The following is a 19744-nucleotide window of genomic DNA, read 5'->3' as shown; positions in this document are numbered from 1 at the left end:
AACTGCACCAAAAATGGTGTAGTTCCTAGGTTTCAAAGGTACATCTGCCAGGACCTGTGATGACATCATCACAGGTCCTTCAACCCCTAACAGCAAGTATTAAAAGTTCACAAGCAGCTCTGTATTGATCCATACAGACTGGAATGGAGAGGTAAGAGGAGGTCCTCCACTTTTCATCATTTACCCCCCCCCCCCCCTCCATGCCCTGTTTTTACTCATTGCTCACTCATGTATACTACTTCAGACAGTTACCACTACCTCATGTACCTCACAGTGACTATAATGCATAACTGACCACATATTTCTATAAACACTGCATCTACAGTATTATACCTTCTATGTGTCACATCAATACACTGCTCTGTATATATATATATATATATATATATATATACACACACATACATGCACACACACTGCATATATTACACAGTATTATACATGCAATATGTACAGATATATAGTATATACCGCAGTGCACTGATATGTGAGGTATGAGGTATAATAGATGCTGTGTGTACAGATATCAGTACACTTCTGTATATACTATATATGTGAGGTACGAGGTATAATAGATGCAGTGTGTACAGATATATAGTATATACAGCAGTGTACTGATATGTGAGGTACGAGGTGTCAATACACTGCTGTATTTACTATATACCTGTACACACTGCATCTATTATACCTCGTACCTCACATATTACACTACTGTATATACTGTATACACTGCATATATTATACCCCGTACCTCACATATCAGTACACTGCTGTATATACTATATACCTGTACACACTGCATCTATTATACCCTGTACCTCACATATCAGAACACTAGGGAATATACTATATACCTGTACACACTGCATCTATTATACCCTGTACCTCACATATCAGAACACTAGGGAATATACTTTATACCTGTACACACTGCATCTATTATACCGCGTACCTCACATAACTGTACACTGCTGTATATAATATACATCTGCATCTATTATACCTCTTTTGTGTGCCAGGGCTGTTTTGTAATCCCATTCCGGCCCTGATGGCATAAATTATAAAACGCAGCAGCAAGAATAGTTCATGGAACAAAGGGAGGGGCTATAAAAGGGGAATGGGGGCCCAATTTAGATTCCTGCTATGGGGCCCAGTGATTTTTATGTACGCCGCTGGCTGCAGGCACTAGGCCGGCAGCCTATCAGAGGCCGGCGCAATGACGTCATCGTGCCGCCTGAGCCTTACATTACAGCGTGGGACACAGGAAGAGGCTGCATCGCATCGCTGACACTTAGGTAAGTATAAGTGTTTTTTTTTTTTTTTTTTTTTACAATAGTGTTACTGGCACATTGGGGGGGCTTATTACAAAACTGGCACATGATGATGGGGGGGACTTTATACTGGCACATGATGATGGGGGGGAACTTTATAGTGTCTGTGACTTTCAAAGTCCCACAGTCCTTTGTTCTATTGCTTTAAGTATATTCTTGTTTTGAAACAACATTGATTCTTTCTTAAAAACGGGGGGGGGGGGGGGGGGCGCAGTTTGCCATCTTCGCCCTGGGCACCAAATGGCCTTGTCCCAGCCCTGGCTGACATATCTATGAATAAACCCGGCCTTTTAATGGTGGAATGTTTGGAGGGCAAAATCCTGAAACCATACGATAACTTTTCCTTTACACCAGGACAGTGGTATCTGTATGGTTTCCAGAGGGAGAGTTTTGCCCAAGGTGTAATTCAACATTATACCCCTGTGGAGAATGTGTCTGCCATACAACATGATTTACATGCACTCTGCCTCAAAGAATTCAGACATTTTCGGGACTCTGACCCTACTCCTATGAGATCCTTAAGATGGGTGTCTAAGGACCCTCACTTACATCCTTACAAACAAGTGGAAGCCAACACTACCACAGTGTTGTGTACCAAGAAGGGGGTTCTGAGTCCCGAAGATGTCACGGTTGCAGAGTATAGTGGCTGGTATATCCTTAAAGCTACCTTCATAAGGAGGGATAGCCAAGATGGGCTGAGGGTAAGGACATATTTTGACAGACCCATTCCGGTAAAGGGCACCCTAAAAGCTTATTGTATGTTAAGAGATTCCCAGATGATTATCACTAGGAAATCCAGTTATGTTCAGGGACATGTGTCCACAGATTACATACGAACCAGTATAATGATGCTAAAGTTAAACTGCAGTAACTCTGGCCAAGCCCTATGGAATGACCAGAGTGGTCCGGTAAAACTGGAAGGCTTTTACCGAGCCACCATTTTAAAAGTACGGACAGATGCCAAGGATCCCAGGTATGCTCAGTTAAAGGGATCTCCATCCATACGGTCTTTTATGATCACCATCATGAGAGACAATTGTGTTCAGGAGTAGGGATGAGCGAACCCGAACTGTATAGTTCGGGTTCGTACCGAATTTTGGGGTGTCCGTGACACGGACCCGAACCCGAACATTTTTATAAAAGTCTGGGTTCGAGTTCGGTGTTCGGCGCTTTCTTGGCGCTTTTTGAAAGGCTGCAAAGCAGCCAATCAACAAGCGTCATACTACTTGCCCCAAGAGGCCATCACAGCCATGCCTACTATTGGCATGGCTGTGATTGGCCAGTGCAGCATGTGACCCAGCCTCTATATAAGCTTGGGTCACGTAGCGCTACACGTCACTCTGCTGATACAAGCGTAGGGAGAGGTTGCAGCTGCGACGTTAGGGCGAGATTAGGCAGTGATTAACTCCTCCAAAAGACTTCATTCAGTGATCGATCTACAGCTGTGGATCATTGAACTGCTGCTATTCAATTGCTCAGTGTTTTTAGGCTGCCCAGAGCGTTTTTCAGTCACTTTTTTCTGGGGTGATCGGCGGCCATTTTGTGGCTTGTGGTGTGCCAGCACAAGCTGCCACCAAGTACATTTAACCATCAATAGTGTGGTTATTTTTTGCTATATCCTACATCAGAGTCAAGCTGTCATAAAGTGCATTTAACCATCAATAGTGTGGTTATTTTTTGGCCATATCCTACATCAGGGTCAAGCTTTCATCAAGTGCATTTAACCATCAATAGTGTGGTTATTTTTTGGCCATATACTACATTAGGGGCAAGCTGACCTTGTCACCCAAGTGCATTTAACCATCAATAGTGTGGTTATTTTTTGCTATATCCTACATCAGGGTCAAGCTTTCATCAAGTGCATTTACCATCAATAGTGTGGTTATTTTTTGGCCATATACTACATCAGGGGCAAGTTGAGCCTGTCCCAAAGTGCATTTAACCATCAATAGTGTGGTTATTTTTTGGCCATATACTACATCAGGGGCAAGTTGAGCCTGTCACCCAGCGCCTAAAAAATAGGCCTCACATTTATATTAATCCAAATCTGTCATTACTGCTTTAGCTGGTCAAGTTATTTAGTGTCCGTCAAAGCACAGTTTTTGTTCTGGGTTGAAAAACAATTCCCAAATTTGCAATTCTCAAAATTAGTGGTTTCTGCTGTATCAGGCCTACTTTAAATCTATCCCTAAAAGGGTATATTAGATTCAAGGTGCTGATAGGGTAATTCTCAAAAACTTCACACACACGCTACAGTGCAGATCCAAGTCTAATTCTGTGATAAAACGTATACCTGTCACCCAGCGCCTAAAAAATAGGCCTCACATTTATATTCATCCAAATCTGTCATTACTGTTTTAGCTGGTCAAGTTATTTTTAGTGTCCGTCAAAGCACAGTTTTTGTTCTGGGTTGAAAAACAATTCCCAATTTTGCAATTCTCAAAATTAGTGGTTTCTGCTGTATCAGGCCTACTTTAAATCTATCCCTAAAAGGGTATATTAGATTCAAGGTGCTGATAGGGTAATTCTCAAGAACTTCACACACACGCTACAGTGCAGATCCAAGTCTAATTCTGTGATAAAACGTATACCTGTCACCCAGCGCCTAAAAAATAGGCCTCACATTTATATTCACCCAAATCTGTCATTACTGTTTTAGCTGGTCAAGTTATTTTTAGTGTCCGTCAAAGCACAGTTTTTGTTCTGGGTTGAAAAACAATTCCCAATTTTGCAATTCTCAAAATTAGTGGTTTCTGCTCTATCAGGCCTACTTTAAATCTATCCCTAAAAGGGTATATTAGATTCAAGGTGCTGATAGGGTAATTCTTAAGAATTTCACACACACGCTACAGTGCAGATCCAAGTCTAATTCTGTGATTAAACGTATACCTGTCACCCAGCGCCTAAAAAATAGGCCTCACATTTATATTCATCCAAATCTGTCATTACTGTTTTAGCTGGTCAAGTTATTTTTAGTGTCCGTCAAAGCACAGTTTTTGTTCTGGGTTGAAAAACAATTCCCAATTTTGCAATTCTCAAAATTAGTGGTTTCTGCTGTATCAGGCCTACTTTAAATCTATCCCTAAAAGGGTATATTAGATTCAAGGTGCTGATAGGGTAATTCTCAAGAACTTCACACACACGCTACAGTGCAGATCCAAGTCTAATTCTGTGATAAAACGTATACCTGTCACCCAGCGCCTAAAAAATAGGCCTCACATTTATATTCACCCAAATCTGTCATTACTGTTTTAGCTGGTCAAGTTATTTTTAGTGTCCGTCAAAGCACAGTTTTTGTTCTGGGTTGAAAAACAATTCCCAATTTTGCAATTCTCAAAATTAGTGGTTTCTGCTCTATCAGGCCTACTTTAAATCTATCCCTAAAAGGGTATATTAGATTCAAGGTGCTGATAGGGTAATTCTTAAGAATTTCACACACACGCTACAGTGCAGATCCAAGTCTAATTCTGTGATTAAACGTATACCTGTCACCCAGCGCCTAAAAAATAGGCCTCACATTTATATTCATCCAAATCTGTCATTACTGTTTTAGCTGGTCAAGTTATTTTTAGTGTCCGTCAAAGCACAGTTTTTGTTCTGGGTTGAAAAACAATTCCCAATTTTGCAATTCTCAAAATTAGTGGTTTCTGCTGTATCAGGCCTACTTTAAATCTATCCCTAAAAGGGTATATTAGATTTAAGGTGCTGATAGGGTAATTCTCAAGAACTTCACACACACGCTACAGTGCAGATCCAAGTCTAATTCTGTGATTAAACGTATACCTGTCACCCAGCGCCTAAAAAATAGGCCTCACATTTATATTCATCCAAATCTGTCATTACTGTTTTAGCTGGTCAAGTTATTTTTAGTGTCCGTCAAAGCACAGTTTTTGTTCTGGGTTGAAAAACAATTCCCAATTTTGCAATTCTCAAAATTAGTGGTTTCTGCTGTATCAGGCCTACTTTAAATCTATCCCTAAAAGGGTATATTAGATTCAAGGTGCTGATAGGGTAATTCTCAAGAACTTCACACACACGCTACAGTGCAGATCCAAGTCTAATTCTGTGATTAAACGTATACCTGTCACCCAGCGCCTAAAAAATAGGCCTCACATTTATATTCATCCAAATCTGTCATTACTGTTTTAGCTGGTCAAGTTATTTTTAGTGTCTGTCAAAGCACAGTTTTTGTTCTGGGTTGAAAAACAATTCCCAATTTTGCAATTCTCAAAATTAGTGGTTTCTGCTGTATCAGGCCTACTTTAAATCTATCCCTAAAAGGGTATATTAGATTCAAGGTGCTGATAGGGTAATTCTCAAGGACTTCACACACACACACACGCTACAGTGCAGATCCAAGTCTAATTCTGTGATTAAACGTATACCTGTCACCCAGCGCCTAAAAAATAGGCCTCACATTTATATTCATCCAAATCTGTACTGTTTTAGCTGGTCAAGTTATTTTTAGTGTCCGTCAAAGCACAGTTTTTGTTCTGGGTTGAAAAACAATTCCCAATTTTGCAATTCTCAAAATTAGTGGTTTCTGCTGTATCAGGCCTACTTTAAATCTATCCCTAAAAGGGTATATTAGATTCAAGGTGCTGATAGGGTAATTCTCAAGAACTTCACACACACACTACAGTGCAGATCCAAGTCTAATTCTGTCCGTAAACGTATACCTGTCACCCAGCGCCTAAATAATAGGCCTCAAATTTATATTCAGCTAAATCTGTCATTACTGGTGTGCCTGTATTAGTGTAATACGGTACCTAAATAGATAGCCAGATAGTGTTAGGTGTCTGTAAAAAAAGGCCTGAATTTTAATATAATACATTGGCCCGAATAATATTTTTCCTATTGTGGTGAACGGTAACAATGAGGAAAACATCTAGTAAGGGACGCGGACATGGTCGTGGTGATGTTAGTGGACCCTCTGGTGCTGGGAGAGGACATGGCCGTTCTGCCACAGCCACACGTCCTAGTGAACCAACTACCTCAGGTCCCAGTAGCCAGCAGAATTTACAGCGATATTTTGTGGGGCCCAATGCCGTTCTAAGGATGGTAAGGCCTGAGCAGGTACAGGCATTAGTCAATTGGGTGGCCGACAGTGGATCCAGCACATTCACATTATCTCCCACCCAGTCTTCTGCAGAAAGCGCACAGATGGCACATGAAAACCAAGCCCATCAGTCTGTCACATCACCCCCATACATATCAGGGAAACTGTCTGAGCCTCAAGTTATGCAGCAGTCTCTTATGCTGTTTGAAGACTCTGCTGGCAGGGTTTCCCAAGGGCATCCACCTAGCCCTTCCCCAGGGGTGGAAGAGATAGAATGCACTAACGCACAACCACTTATGTTTCCTGATGATGAGGACATGGGAATACCACCTCAGCACGTCTCTGATGATGACGAAACACAGGTGCCAACTGCTGCGTCTTTCTGCAGTGTGCAGACTGAACAGGAGGTCAGGGAGGAAGACTGGGTGGAAGACGATGCAGGGGACGATGAGTTCCTAGACCCCACATGGAATGAAGGTCGTGCCACTGACTTTCAGAATTCGGAGGAAGAGGCAGTGGTGAGACCGAGCCAACAGCGTAGCAAAAGAGGGAGCAGTGGGCAAAAGCAGAACACCCGCCGCCAAGAGAGTCCGTCTGCTACTGGCCACCGCCATCTGGGACCGAGCACCCTAAAGGAAGCTTCAAGGAGTTCCCTGGCGTGGCAGTTATTCAAACAATGTGCTGACGACAAGACCCGAGTGGTTTGCACGCTGTGCCATCAGAGCCTGAAACGAGGCATTAACGTTCTGAACCTTAGCACAACCTGCATGACCAGGCACCTGCATGCAAAGCATGAACTGCAGTGGAGTAAACACCTTAAAAACAAGGAAGTCACTCAGGCTCCCCCTGCTACCTCTTCTGCTGCTGCCGCCTCGGCCTCTTCTGCTGCTGCCGCCGCCTCGGCCTCTTCCTCCGCCTCTGGAGGAACGTTGGCACCTGCCGACCAGCAAACATGGGATGTACCACCAACACCACCACCTGCGTCACCAAGCATCTCAACCATGTCACACGGCAGCGTTCAGCTCTCCATCTCACAAACATTTGAGAGAAAGCATAAATTCCCACCTAGCCACCCTCGATCCCTGGCCGTGAATGCCAGCATTTCTAAACTACTGGCCTATGAAATGCTGTCATTTAGGCTGGTGGACACAGACAGCTTCAAACAGCTCATGTCGCTTGCTGTCCCACAGTATGTTGTTCCCAGCCGGCACTACTTCTCCAAGAGAGCCGTGCCTTCCCTGCACAACCAAGTATCCGATAAAATCAAGTGTGCACTGCGCAACGCCATCTGTGGCAAGGTCCACCTAACCACAGATACGTGGACCAGTAAGCACGGCCAGGGACGCTATATCTCCCTAACTGCACACTGGGTAAATGTAGTGGCGGCTGGGCCCCAGGCGGAGAGCTGTTTGGTGCACGTCCTTCCGCCGCCAAGGATCGCAGGGCAACATTCTTTGCCTCCTGTCTCCTCCTCCTCCTACTCAGCTTCCTTCTCCTCTTCTTCCACCTGCTCATCCAGTCAGCCACACACCTTCACCACCAACTTCAGCACAGCCCGGGGTAAACGTCAGCAGGCCATTCTAAAAACTCATATGTTTGGGGGACAGGCCCCACACCACACAGGAGTTGTGGCGGGGTATAGAACAACAGACCGACGAGTGGTTGCTTCCGGTGAGCCTCAAGCCTGGCCTGGTGGTGTGCGATAATGGGCGAAATCTCGTTGCAGCTCTGGGACTAGCCGGTTTGACGCACATCCCTTGCCTGGCGCATGTGCTGAATTTGGTGGTGCAGAAGTTCATTCACAACTACCCCGACATGTCAGAGCTGCTGCATAAAGTGCGGGCCGTCTGTTCGCGCTTCCGGCGTTCACATCCTGCCGCTGCTCGCCTGTCTGCGCTACAGCGTAACTTCGGCCTTCCCGCTCACCGCCTCATATGCGACGTGCCCACCAGGTGGAACTCCACCTTGCACATGCTGGACAGACTGTGCGAGCAGCAGCAGGCCATAGTGGAGTTTCAGCTGCAGCACGCACGGGTCAGTCGCACTGCGGATCAACCCCACTTCACCACCAATGACTGGGCCTCCATGCGAGACCTGTGTGCCCTGTTGCGCTGTTTCGAGTACTCCACCAACATGGCTAGTGGCGATGACGCCGTTATCAGCGTTACAATACCACTTCTATGTCTCCTTGAGAAAACACTTAGGGCGATGATGGAAGAGGAGGTGGCCCAGGAGGAGGAGGAGGAAGAGGGGTCATTTTTAGCACTTTCAGGCCAGTCTCTTTGAAGTGACTCAGAGGGAGGTTTTTTGCAACAGCAGAGGCCAGGTACAAATGTGGCCAGACAGGGCCCACTACTTGAGGACGAGGATGAGGAGGAGGTGGAGGAGGATGAGGATGAAGCAGGTTCACAGCGGGCTGGCACCCAACGCAGCTCGGGCCCATCACTGGTGCGTGGCTGGGGGGAAACGCAGGACGATGACGATACGCCTCCCACAGAGGACAGCTTGTCCTTACCTCTGGGCAGCCTAGCACAAATGAGCGACTACATGCTGCAGTGCCTGCGCAACTGCAGCGTACTCAAGTTGTGTGTAATAGAGTTTCTGGGTGTAGTAGTGCAATGACACTAACCTGAGACGGCTGACTCTCTGCATAGGCAGGTGATGGTAAGAAAATGTTTGTGACGCCAGTGCCAATTAAACGGTGGCACGCCGTTTGCGGACAGCAGGAATAAATGAGGAACACCGTGATGTTAAAACAGAACTCCAACTTTAGTAGTTTTAAATATAGAGACATTCACGGAAGCGCAGTTCCTTTGCATACAGTCGATTTTTCAATACGGTTGATGCAGGCAATACAGATTAAGCAAGGTAACTTCAGAGTGTGAAACACAGGACTTGCAGTACAGGAGCTTGCACTCTATTCCTGACTGATCCTGGAACATAGAAAATCTTCTCCAAGGCCCAATACCCTAGCTCTGGCGTATATCCTTGGTTTTATCTTTATAAAGTACCTCCTCTGTTGTCTTGAGTACCTCTTGCTTCTCTGAGCTTTGCCTCTGTCTCCCTCTCAGCTTCCTCAGGCTCTAGAAACTTCTGAGCTCCAAACTAGACTGACTTTTGCTTCCCTGTCTGGGCCTTATATAAACTAGGGCTCTCTAGCTCCCTCTAGTGACTAGAAGCTGGAATGACACCCCTAGCAGGCCTGTACATGCAAGTGTCACAGTAACAGGGAAATACATAACATTACATTACATGACAATTTATAAAGATGACATATACCAACTTCCCCATAAATAAGGGGGGACGACAGCACACCAAGTGACACTTTTGTAGTGACGGGCATTACAGTCCCCGTACACTACATACCCCACTGCTTTAAGCTGAGTACGACCTCGTACTCCATCAGGACTCGCCCAACTGGAATCTCTACCTGAAACAGAAAAAAGAGACATGCAGGCATACATTTATGTAATTCATCTGCATTTACATTCATATCAGGTCCAATTGGCAAAGATGAAGGGTGGTGACAAGGGGCGTCGTTCTCTTCTCCTCAGGATAGTGAATGGAACTGGGGCGCTGACCTGGCACAGCGTAACATTATAACCAGGATAGTCCATGACAATGAATAAGTCCATAATAGAACAGCAAAATAGATAAAACAGTATAAAAACGGAACTACCCAGGAGTTTCCTGTGGGTGTATCACAGGCAAGGGCTCGCGTGGAGGAGTCCATTCTTGCGCACAAATGTCAAGTAAGGTATTGCCAGTGGCAACTGTTTGGGAAGAGACACCACCAGAATAGTCAAAGTCTCCTAAACGGACTGGCGGGCGTCCCCTGTTCATCCGGGTAGACCTTCTCAAAACAGGGGTCTCCTCTTCCCTTAGCAACGAGGTAGAAGAGAGAGGAGCAACAGGAGGGTCTCCATCAGGGAGATCTTGGTCAGGAACAACTGGAACAACTGGAACAATTAGATCCACTAGAGGGGGAACTGGATCCGGGGCATCTTGAACCAGCTCTTCCGGAGGTGAAGCTACAGTAGGTGCCGGAGCAGGCACCAGCAAGTTCAACCAAGGTGTCAGAAGCCAATGCATGGGATCAGCGTCATACCTCAGATTGCTAACAGCCTGCATAGGATCCTCGGGCTGTATTGCTGACTCTGACACAGGATATTCAGATCCAGAACTCTCGGCACTAGGTTCTGGTGTCAGGCAGAGCTTTAACCGGTTTCGGTGTACAATTTGGGATCCCTTGTCTTCCCGGGTGATCTCGGGATTGCCGTGACAACATAGGGACTTCGCTCCCATTTACTGTCCAATTTACTGGTACGGCGGTTATTTTTTAACCATACCACGGCCCCTATTGTCAAGGGTTCTGCATGGGCTGCTTGATCATAGTCTCTCTGCTGTCGGTCCCTAGCATAGTCCATACGCTCCTGAACAATGGCTTTGGCTGTATTCAATCGCCTTTGATGTTCAGCAACCCAGTCGGTGTTAGGTAATGGGTTAATGCAATCAGGTACGTGTATGTCCAATGAATGATCAGCAGGCAATGTCCCTTGGCGCCCAAACATCAAGTAAAAAGGGGTATACCCGGTGGAACAATGTATGGTATGATTGTATGTGAACATGAGCTGTGGCAACAGACTGGGCCAATCTCCTCTGTTCTCAGGAGGCACGGCCCTCAGCATCTCTATCAAGGTCTGATTCATTTTTTCACATAATCCGTTACCTTGAGGATGGTAGGCCGTTGTCCGGATCTTCTTACAGTTGTGTAAGCAGCACAGTTCATGGAACAGATGGGACTCAAAAGCAGGTCCTTGATCGGTGAGGATCTTTTCCGGACATCCATAGGGCAGGAGGAAGTGCTTCCAGAACATTTCGGCTGTAGTCTTGGCTGTCTGGTCTCTCACAGGCACTGCTACAACAAACTTTGTGAAATGGTCAATAATAGTCATGGCATAAGCATAGCCTGAGCGACTAGGCTCCAGTTTCACATGGTCGATGGCGACAAGTTCAAGAGGACGGGTACTTACAATGGGTCTCAGTGGTGCCCTCTGATCATGGTGCTCACTTCGTTTTAAGGCACAGGCTACACACTCTCGACACCACTTCTCCATGTCTTCTCTCATGCCCACCCAGTAAAACCGCTGGCGGATAGTAGCCTCAGTCTTTTGGACCCCAAAGTGACCGGATTGATTGTGGTACATCTCCAACACCATACCTGCATCTCGTCGGGGTATGAGAATCTGGTGCACTCTCTCGTTGGACACTGGGTCTAGGCTTCTCCGTAGCAATAGGCCCTTTTGTATGAAGAGTTGATGGCGCTGTCTCCACAGTTTGATGAGCTCAGGATCTGCACTCTTACGCCGAATCCTCTCAGGGGCTCTGCCACTAGTAATGAAGTCCAACAACTCACCCAACACTCTACTTTCAGACTGTAGTTTCACCCACCTTTCTTCTTTAGAATCAGGCCTACTGGAGGGTGAAGGAACTGCAGCTCTGTTATTGGTAGCTCGAGCCTGATCCTGTTGAGCAAATTTGTTATAGAAAGCCGGCATCTCTACATCTTCCCAAGCATCTCGCACATCATCAGGAGCTGTCTCTGTGGGAAGCCTGGATAAAGCATCAGCATTATCATTAGTACGTCCAGCACGATACTTTACAGAGAAATTATAGTTGGCAAGGCGAGAGGCCCATCTCTGCTCCAAGGCCCCCAATTTAGCTGTATTTAGATGTGCCAGAGGGTTATTGTCAGTGAATGCAATGAACGGGGTGGCGGCTAGATAATCCTTGAATTTTTCTGTCACCGCCCACACTAATGCCAGGAACTCTAGTTTGAAGGAACTATAATTCTGGTCATTTTTCTCAGCTCCTTTCAGGGAGCGGCTTGCATATGCTATCACTCTCTCTTTTCCCTCTTGGATTTGGGCTAACACAGCTCCCAGGCCTCGCTTGCTAGCATCGGTATAAAGATGAAAAGGCTTGCTATAATCTGGGTAACCTAACACGGGAGGCTCGGTCAGTTTCTTTTTTAGCAATTGGAACGCTATCTCTCTTTCCTCATTCCACTCAATGGGCACAGGAGTTCTAGGACTCTTTTTGGGTAGCCCCCTCAAGAGTTCCTGGATAGGATCAGCTATTTGAGCAAAATGGGGGATAAAACGTCTATAGTAGCCGGCAAAACCAAGAAAACTCCTCACCTCTTTGACGGTAGTAGGAACCGGCCAATTACGGACAGCTGCTAATTTATCAGGGTCAGGTTGCACTCCCTCTCCGCTTACTACATGCCCCAGGTATCTTACTGCAGGTTTGAGCAGGTGACACTTGGATGGCTTTACCTTCAAGCCATATTTGATAAGGATTTCAAATACTTCTGCCAAATGTTTCAGATGGTCTTCATATGTTTTTGAGTACACAATGACGTCATCTAGATACAGCAGCACTGTTTCGAAGTTTTTGTGACCCAAACACCGCTCCATTAGTCTCTGGAAAGTTCCTGGGGCATTACATAGCCCGAACGGCATACAATTGAATTCGAACAGGCCCATGGGAGTAGTGAAAACAGTCTTTTCCCTATCTGCAGGGGCCATGGGTACTTGCCAGTAGCCACTGGTCAAGTCCAATGTGGAGAAATAGGCAGAGGAGCCCAGAGCAGTTAGTGACTCCTCAATGCGGGGCAGTGGGTATGCATCTTTGTGGGTTATTTGATTAATTTTCCTATAATCCACACAGAAACGGATACCACCATCCTTTTTCTTTACAAGAACCAGGGGTGCAGCCCACGGACTACGGCTGTCCCGGATCACATTAGAGTCTTTCATCTCTTGGATCATTTCTTTTACAGTCTGATATGAAGTAGGTGGTAAGGGTCTGTATCTCTCCTTGATAGGAGGATGAGAGCCAGTAGGTATGGTGTGTTGTATGGCACTAACCTCTCCATAGTCAGTAGCATGCTTACTGAAGGCCTGGTGGTGCTCCTTGACAAGCTGTAGAATCCCTTCTTGTTGATGTTGGGGGGTAGTCTCGTCCCCTACATGGAGCTCTTCCCACCAGGGCACTTGTGGCTGGGTCACCGGCGAACATCCGCTGACTGCAGCTGGCGGCTTCTCTGTCGCTGGAAGACGAATGATGTCTTGGAAGGACACCTGGGACAGCTGGGCAACACGGCAATGCTTAGTAAGCGCAACAGGATGATCACTCAGGTTAATCAGACGGACAGGTACTTTACCTTGGGAGACGTTCACCAGGCACTTGGCAGCTCTCACATAAGGGTAATCCTCCATCTGGATTGGTTCCACCAGGGCTGGATAATCTCGGCCTTGGACTCCCAGGACAGCACGACACCATAAAAGAGTTTGAGAATTAGGAGGCAAAGTCACAGGCTTAATATCACTAATCCTGGCAGTACAAATTTCTCCTTTCCCATTAGCAAACCTCTGCTGGGCACTTAACACAGTAATAGTCTTTTGAATCACCCTCCTGGATGCAGAGGAAGCAGTGGGCAAAGTCTGATGTAATACAGCAAGTATTTCTGAATAACAGTTTTTGAAGACATTGGTGCCTAGAATGACAGGATGTCCTCCTCTGTCACCGGCCTGTACTACGATCACTCCCTGTGGAGGCAGGGTTACTTCTCCCACCTGCAGGGTGGGTTCCCAGTATCCATGAATCTTTACTGGTTTGCCATTGCTGGCGATAATTTCCACCCAGGATTCAGGCGGTTGGGTCAACTGGTTGGTGTCCCAGAACTTTTCAAATGCAGGCAGCTGAATAGTAGTGACCTGAGACCCAGTATCTAATAGGGCTTCAAAGGGGACCCCGTTGATCTCTATATTGATTTTAGGATGGGATCCTACATAACGTGGCATCCAATTTGGATCCTCTGGACCTAGTGTTCTACCTCCCGAGGGGTGGTCCTCAGCCTCAGGGGTTGCCCGTTTAACTGCCAGCACGTGGATTCTGTGTGTCCCAGCTTTTTGCAGTATGTACACACGGGCCGCTTGCGATCTCTATTACGCCTCCCAGGATCCCTGGGGTGAGTCTCTTGGTAAGGAGGTGGGAACGGCCTAGGAGGTGACAGGAATTCTTCTTCTGTCATTATGGGTTTTTCCCATTCCTCTATTTTTCTGCACACCTTCTCTAGACTTTTAGTGAGGTGATTTACTTGCTCTGTCAGCATGGCAATAGTATCGGTAGCTGACACTTGAACAGCTTGGCCGGCCTCAGCTCGGTTAGTGATAAGCGGTTTTGGCCTGCAGGCTGATGACTCAGGTGGGGTGCTCAACTCAGGAGATACTGCGGACCCCAGAATTTTTATAGCCAGTTCTTTAAAGTCCAGAAAGGCACTGTTAGGGTGCTGGGCGGACAGCATCTTTAATTGGGTCCTTATTTGTTCACTAGACACCCCGTTGATAAATTGTTCCCTCAGGGTCTGGTCCTGGTTATCAGCTTCTTTGGGATCTATCTGAATTACAGCCCCTAAAGCCTCCTGAAGTGATAGGGCATAGTCACGGAGGGACTCACCGGACTTCTGTTTCTTGCCAAAGAAATGCATCTTTATCTCTGAGGCAGTCCTAGTTTCAAAAGTGGCCCTGAGGCGGGTGAATATCTGTTCTAGAGTACTCCGCTCAGTAGCAGGCCAGGATAATACCTCCCTGCGGGCAGCTCCCTCCAGCTGCGCTAGCAGGATTTCCATTTGCTGGTCGGCATTTATGGGGTACAGTTTGAATAATGCCAGCAACTTTTCTTTAAAGTCCCTTAGGGTATGGGTCTCTCCTCTGTAGCGGGGAAACCATGGGGCCCCGAAATAGTAAGGCATGGTAAAGGGCATCATGCTGGGGGCTGTAGGCTGATTAGGAGCCGCAAGCTCTCCCGGGGCCGGCTGCTCAGGCACTCCCGGTTCTGACATGGTAGTCTATTGAGATTTGGCCGCTGGCGACTAAAGGGGCCGGAACAATCCCCTTCCCTCCGGTTACAAGTTCTTACCGGTATCGCCGGGTTTGCGCAGTCCAAGTCTCGCGAGATTCCGGACGTCCTGAGCACCCGATGACGTAGAAGAAGCAGGGCCGCGGCGGTGCGATGATGAAGAGGGGCGGGATTCTCTGTGTCCTTGCAGGGATCCGCCCACGAAGGTCCTCAGCAGCGCGGGAAACTGTTTTAGCTGGTCAAGTTATTTTTAGTGTCCGTCAAAGCACAGTTTTTGTTCTGGGTTGAAAAACAATTCCCAAATTTGCAATTCTCAAAATTAGTGGTTTCTGCTGTATCAGGCCTACTTTAAATCTATCCCTAAAAGGGTATATTAGATTCAAGGTGCTGATAGGGTAATTCTCAAGAACTTCACACACACGCTACAGTGCAGATCCAAGTCTAATTCTGTGATTAAACGTATACCTGTCACCCAGCGCCTAAAAAATAGGCCTCACATTTATATTCATCCAAATCTGTACTGTTTTAGCTGGTCAAGTTATTTTTAGTGTCCGTCAAAGCACAGTTTTTGTTCTGGGTTGAAAAACAATTCCCAAATTTGCAATTCACAAAATTAGTGGTTTCTGCTGTATCAGGCCCACTTTAAATCTATCCCTAAAAGAGTATATTAGATTCAAGGTGCTGATAGGGTAATTCTCAAAAACTTCACACACACGCTACAGTGCAGATCCAAGTCTAATTCTGTGATAAAACGTATACCTGTCACCCAGCGCCTAAAAAATAGGCCTCACATTTATATTCATCCAAATCTGTCATTACTGTTTTAGCTGGTCAAGTTATTTTTAGTGTCCGTCAAAGCACAGTTTTTGTTCTGGGTTGAAAAACAATTCCCAATTTTGCAATTCTCAAAATTAGTGGTTTCTGCTGTATCAGGCCTACTTTAAATCTATCCCTAAAAGGGTATATTAGATTCAAGGTGCTGATAGGGTAATTCTCAAAAACTTCACACACAAGCTACAGTGCAGATCCAAGTCTAATTCTGTGATAAAACGTATACCTGTCACCCAGCGCCTAAAAAATAGGCCTCACATTTATATTCATCCAAATCTGTCATTACTGTTTTAGCTGGTCAAGTTATTTTTAGTGTCCGTCAAAGCACAGTTTTTGATCTGGGTTGAAAAACAATTCCCAATTTTGCAATTCTCAAAATTAGTGGTTTCTGCTGTATCAGGCCTACTTTAAATCTATCCCTAAAAGGGTATATTAGATTCAAGGTGCTGAAAGGGTAATTCTCAAGAACTTCACACACACGCTACAGTGCAGATCCAAGTCTAATTCTGTGATTAAACGTATACCTGTCATCCAGCGCCTAAAAAATAGGCCTCACATTTATATTCATCCAAATCTATCATTACTGTTTTAGCTGGTCAAGTTATTTTTAGTGTCCGTCAAAGCACAGTTTTTGTTCTGGGTTGAAAAACAATTCCCAATTTTGCAATTCTCAAAATTTGTGGTTTCTGCTGTATCAGGCCTACTTTAAATCTATCCCTAAAAGGGTATATTAGATTCAAGGTGCTGATAGGGTAATTCTCAAGAACTTCACACACACGCTACAGTGCAGATCCAAGTCTAATTCTGTGATTAAACGTATACCTGTCACCCAGCGCCTAAAAAATAGGCCTCACATTTATATTCATCCAAATCTGTCATTACTGTTTTAGCTGGTCAAGTTATTTTTAGTGTCCGTCAAAGCACAGTTTTTGTTCTGGGTTGAAAAACAATTCCCAATTTTGCAATTCTCAAAATTAGTGGTTTCTGCTGTATCAGGCCTACTTTAAATCTATCCCTAAAAGGGTATATTAGATTCAAGGTGCTGATAGGGTAATTCTCAAGAACTTCACACACACGCTACAGTGCAGATCCAAGTCTCATTCTGTGATTAAACGTATACCTGTCACCCAGCGCCTAAAAAATAGGCCTCACATTTATATTCATCCAAATCTGTACTGTTTTAGCTGGTCAAGTTATTTAGTGTCCGTCAAAGCACAGTTTTTGTTCTGGGTTGAAAAACAATTCCCAATTTTGTAATTCACAAAATGAGTGGTTTCTGCTGTATCAGGCCTATTTTAAATCTATCCCTAAAATGGTATATTAGATTCAAGGTGCTGATAGGGTAATTCTCAAGAACTTCACACACACGCTACAGTGCAGATCCAAGTCTAATTCTGTCCGTAAACGTATACCTATCACCCAGCGCCTAAATAATAGGCCTCAAATTTATATTCAGCTAAATCTGTCATTACTGGTGTGCCTGTATTAGTGTAATATGGTACCTAAATAGATAGCCAGATAGTGTTAGGTGTCTGTAAAAAAAGGCCTGAATTTAAATTCAATACATTGGCCCGAATAATATTTTTCTTATTGTGGTGAACGGTAACAATGAGGAAAACATCTAGTAAGGGACCAGCAAATGGAAATCCTGCTAGCGCAGCTGGAGGGAGCTGCCCGCAGGGAGGTATTATCCTGGCCTGCTACTGAGCGGAGTACTCTAGAACAGATATTCACCCGCCTCAGGGCCACTTTTGAAACTAGGACTGCCTCAGAGATAAAGATGCATTTCTTTGGCAAGAAACAGAAGTCCGGTGAGTCCCTCCGTGACTATGCCCTATCACTTCAGGAGGCTTTAGGGGCTGTAATTCAGATAGATCCCAAAGAAGCTGATAACCAGGACCAGACCCTGAGGGAACAATTTATCAACGGGGTGTCTAGTGAACAAATAAGGACCCAATTAAAGATGCTGTCCGCCCAGCACCCTAACAGTGCCTTTCTGGACTTTAAAGAACTGGCTATAAAAATTCTGGGGTCCGCAGTATCTCCTGAGTTGAGCACCCCACCTGAGTCATCAGCCTGCAGGCCAAAACCGCTTATCACTAACCGAGCTGAGGCCGGCCAAGCTGTTCAAGTGTCAGCTACCGATACTATTGCCATGCTGACAGAGCAAGTAAATCACCTCACTAAAAGTCTAGAGAAGGTGTGCAGAAAAATAGAGGAATGGGAAAAACCCATAATGACAGAAGAAGAATTCCTGTCACCTCCTAGGCCGTTCCCACCTCCTTACCAAGAGACTCACCCCAGGGATCCTGGGAGGCGTAATAGAGATCGCAAGCGGCCCGTGTGTACATACTGCAAAAAGCTGGGACACACAGAATCCACGTGCTGGCAGTTAAACGGGCAACCCCTGAGGCTGAGGACCACCCCTTGGGAGGTAGAACACTAGGTCCAGAGGATCCAAATTGGATGCCACGTTATGTAGGATCCCATCCTAAAATCAATATAGAGATCAACGGGGTCCCCTTTGAAGCCCTATTAGATACTGGGTCTCAGGTCACTACTATTCAGCTGCCTGCATTTGAAAAGTTCTGGGACACCAACCAGTTGACCCAACCGCCTGAATCCTGGGTGGAAATTATCGCCAGCAATGGCAAACCAGTAAAGATTCATGGATACTGGGAACCCACCCTGCAGGTGGGAGAAGTAACCCTGCCTCCACAGGGAGTGATCGTAGTACAGGCCGGTGACAGAGGAGGACATCCTGTCATTCTAGGCACCAATGTCTTCAAAAACTGTTATTCAGAAATACTTGCTGTATTACATCAGACTTTGCCCACTGCTTCCTCTGCATCCAGGAGGGTGATTCAAAAGACTATTACTGTGTTAAGTGCCCAGCAGAGGTTTGCTAATGGGAAAGGAGAAATTTGTACTGCCAGGATTAGTGATATTAAGCCTGTGACTTTGCCTCCTAATTCTCAAACTCTTTTATGGTGTCGTGCTGTCCTGGGAGTCCAAGGCCGAGATTATCCAGCCCTGGTGGAACCAATCCAGATGGAGGATTACCCTTATGTGAGAGCTGCCAAGTGCCTGGTGAACGTCTCCCAAGGTAAAGTACCTGTCCTTCTGATTAACCTGAGTGATCATCCTGTTGCGCTTACTAAGCATTGCCGTGTTGCCCAGCTGTCCCAGGTGTCCTTCCAAGACATCATTCGTCTTCCAGCGACAGAGAAGCCGCCAGCTGCAGTCAGCGGATGTTCGCCGGTGACCCAGCCACAAGTGCCCTGGTGGGAAGAGCTCCATGTAGGGGACGAGACTACCCCCCAACATCAACAAGAAGGGATTCTACAGCTTGTCAAGGAGCACCACCAGGCCTTCAGTAAGCATGCTACTGACTATGGAGAGGTTAGTGCCATACAACACACCATACCTACTGGCTCTCATCCTCCTATCAAGGAGAGATACAGACCCTTACCACCTACTTCATATCAGACTGTAAAAGAAATGATCCAAGAGATGAAAGACTCTAATGTGATCCGGGACAGCCGTAGTCCGTGGGCTGCACCCCTGGTTCTTGTAAAGAAAAAGGATGGTGGTATCC

The sequence above is a fragment of the Bufo bufo genome, chromosome 5 (assembly GCF_905171765.1).
Source record: "Bufo bufo chromosome 5, aBufBuf1.1, whole genome shotgun sequence".
In the NCBI taxonomy this organism is placed as follows: domain Eukaryota; kingdom Metazoa; phylum Chordata; class Amphibia; order Anura; family Bufonidae; genus Bufo; species Bufo bufo.
The sequence above is the reverse complement of the archived record's forward strand: the minus strand, read 5'-3'. Positions refer to the sequence as shown.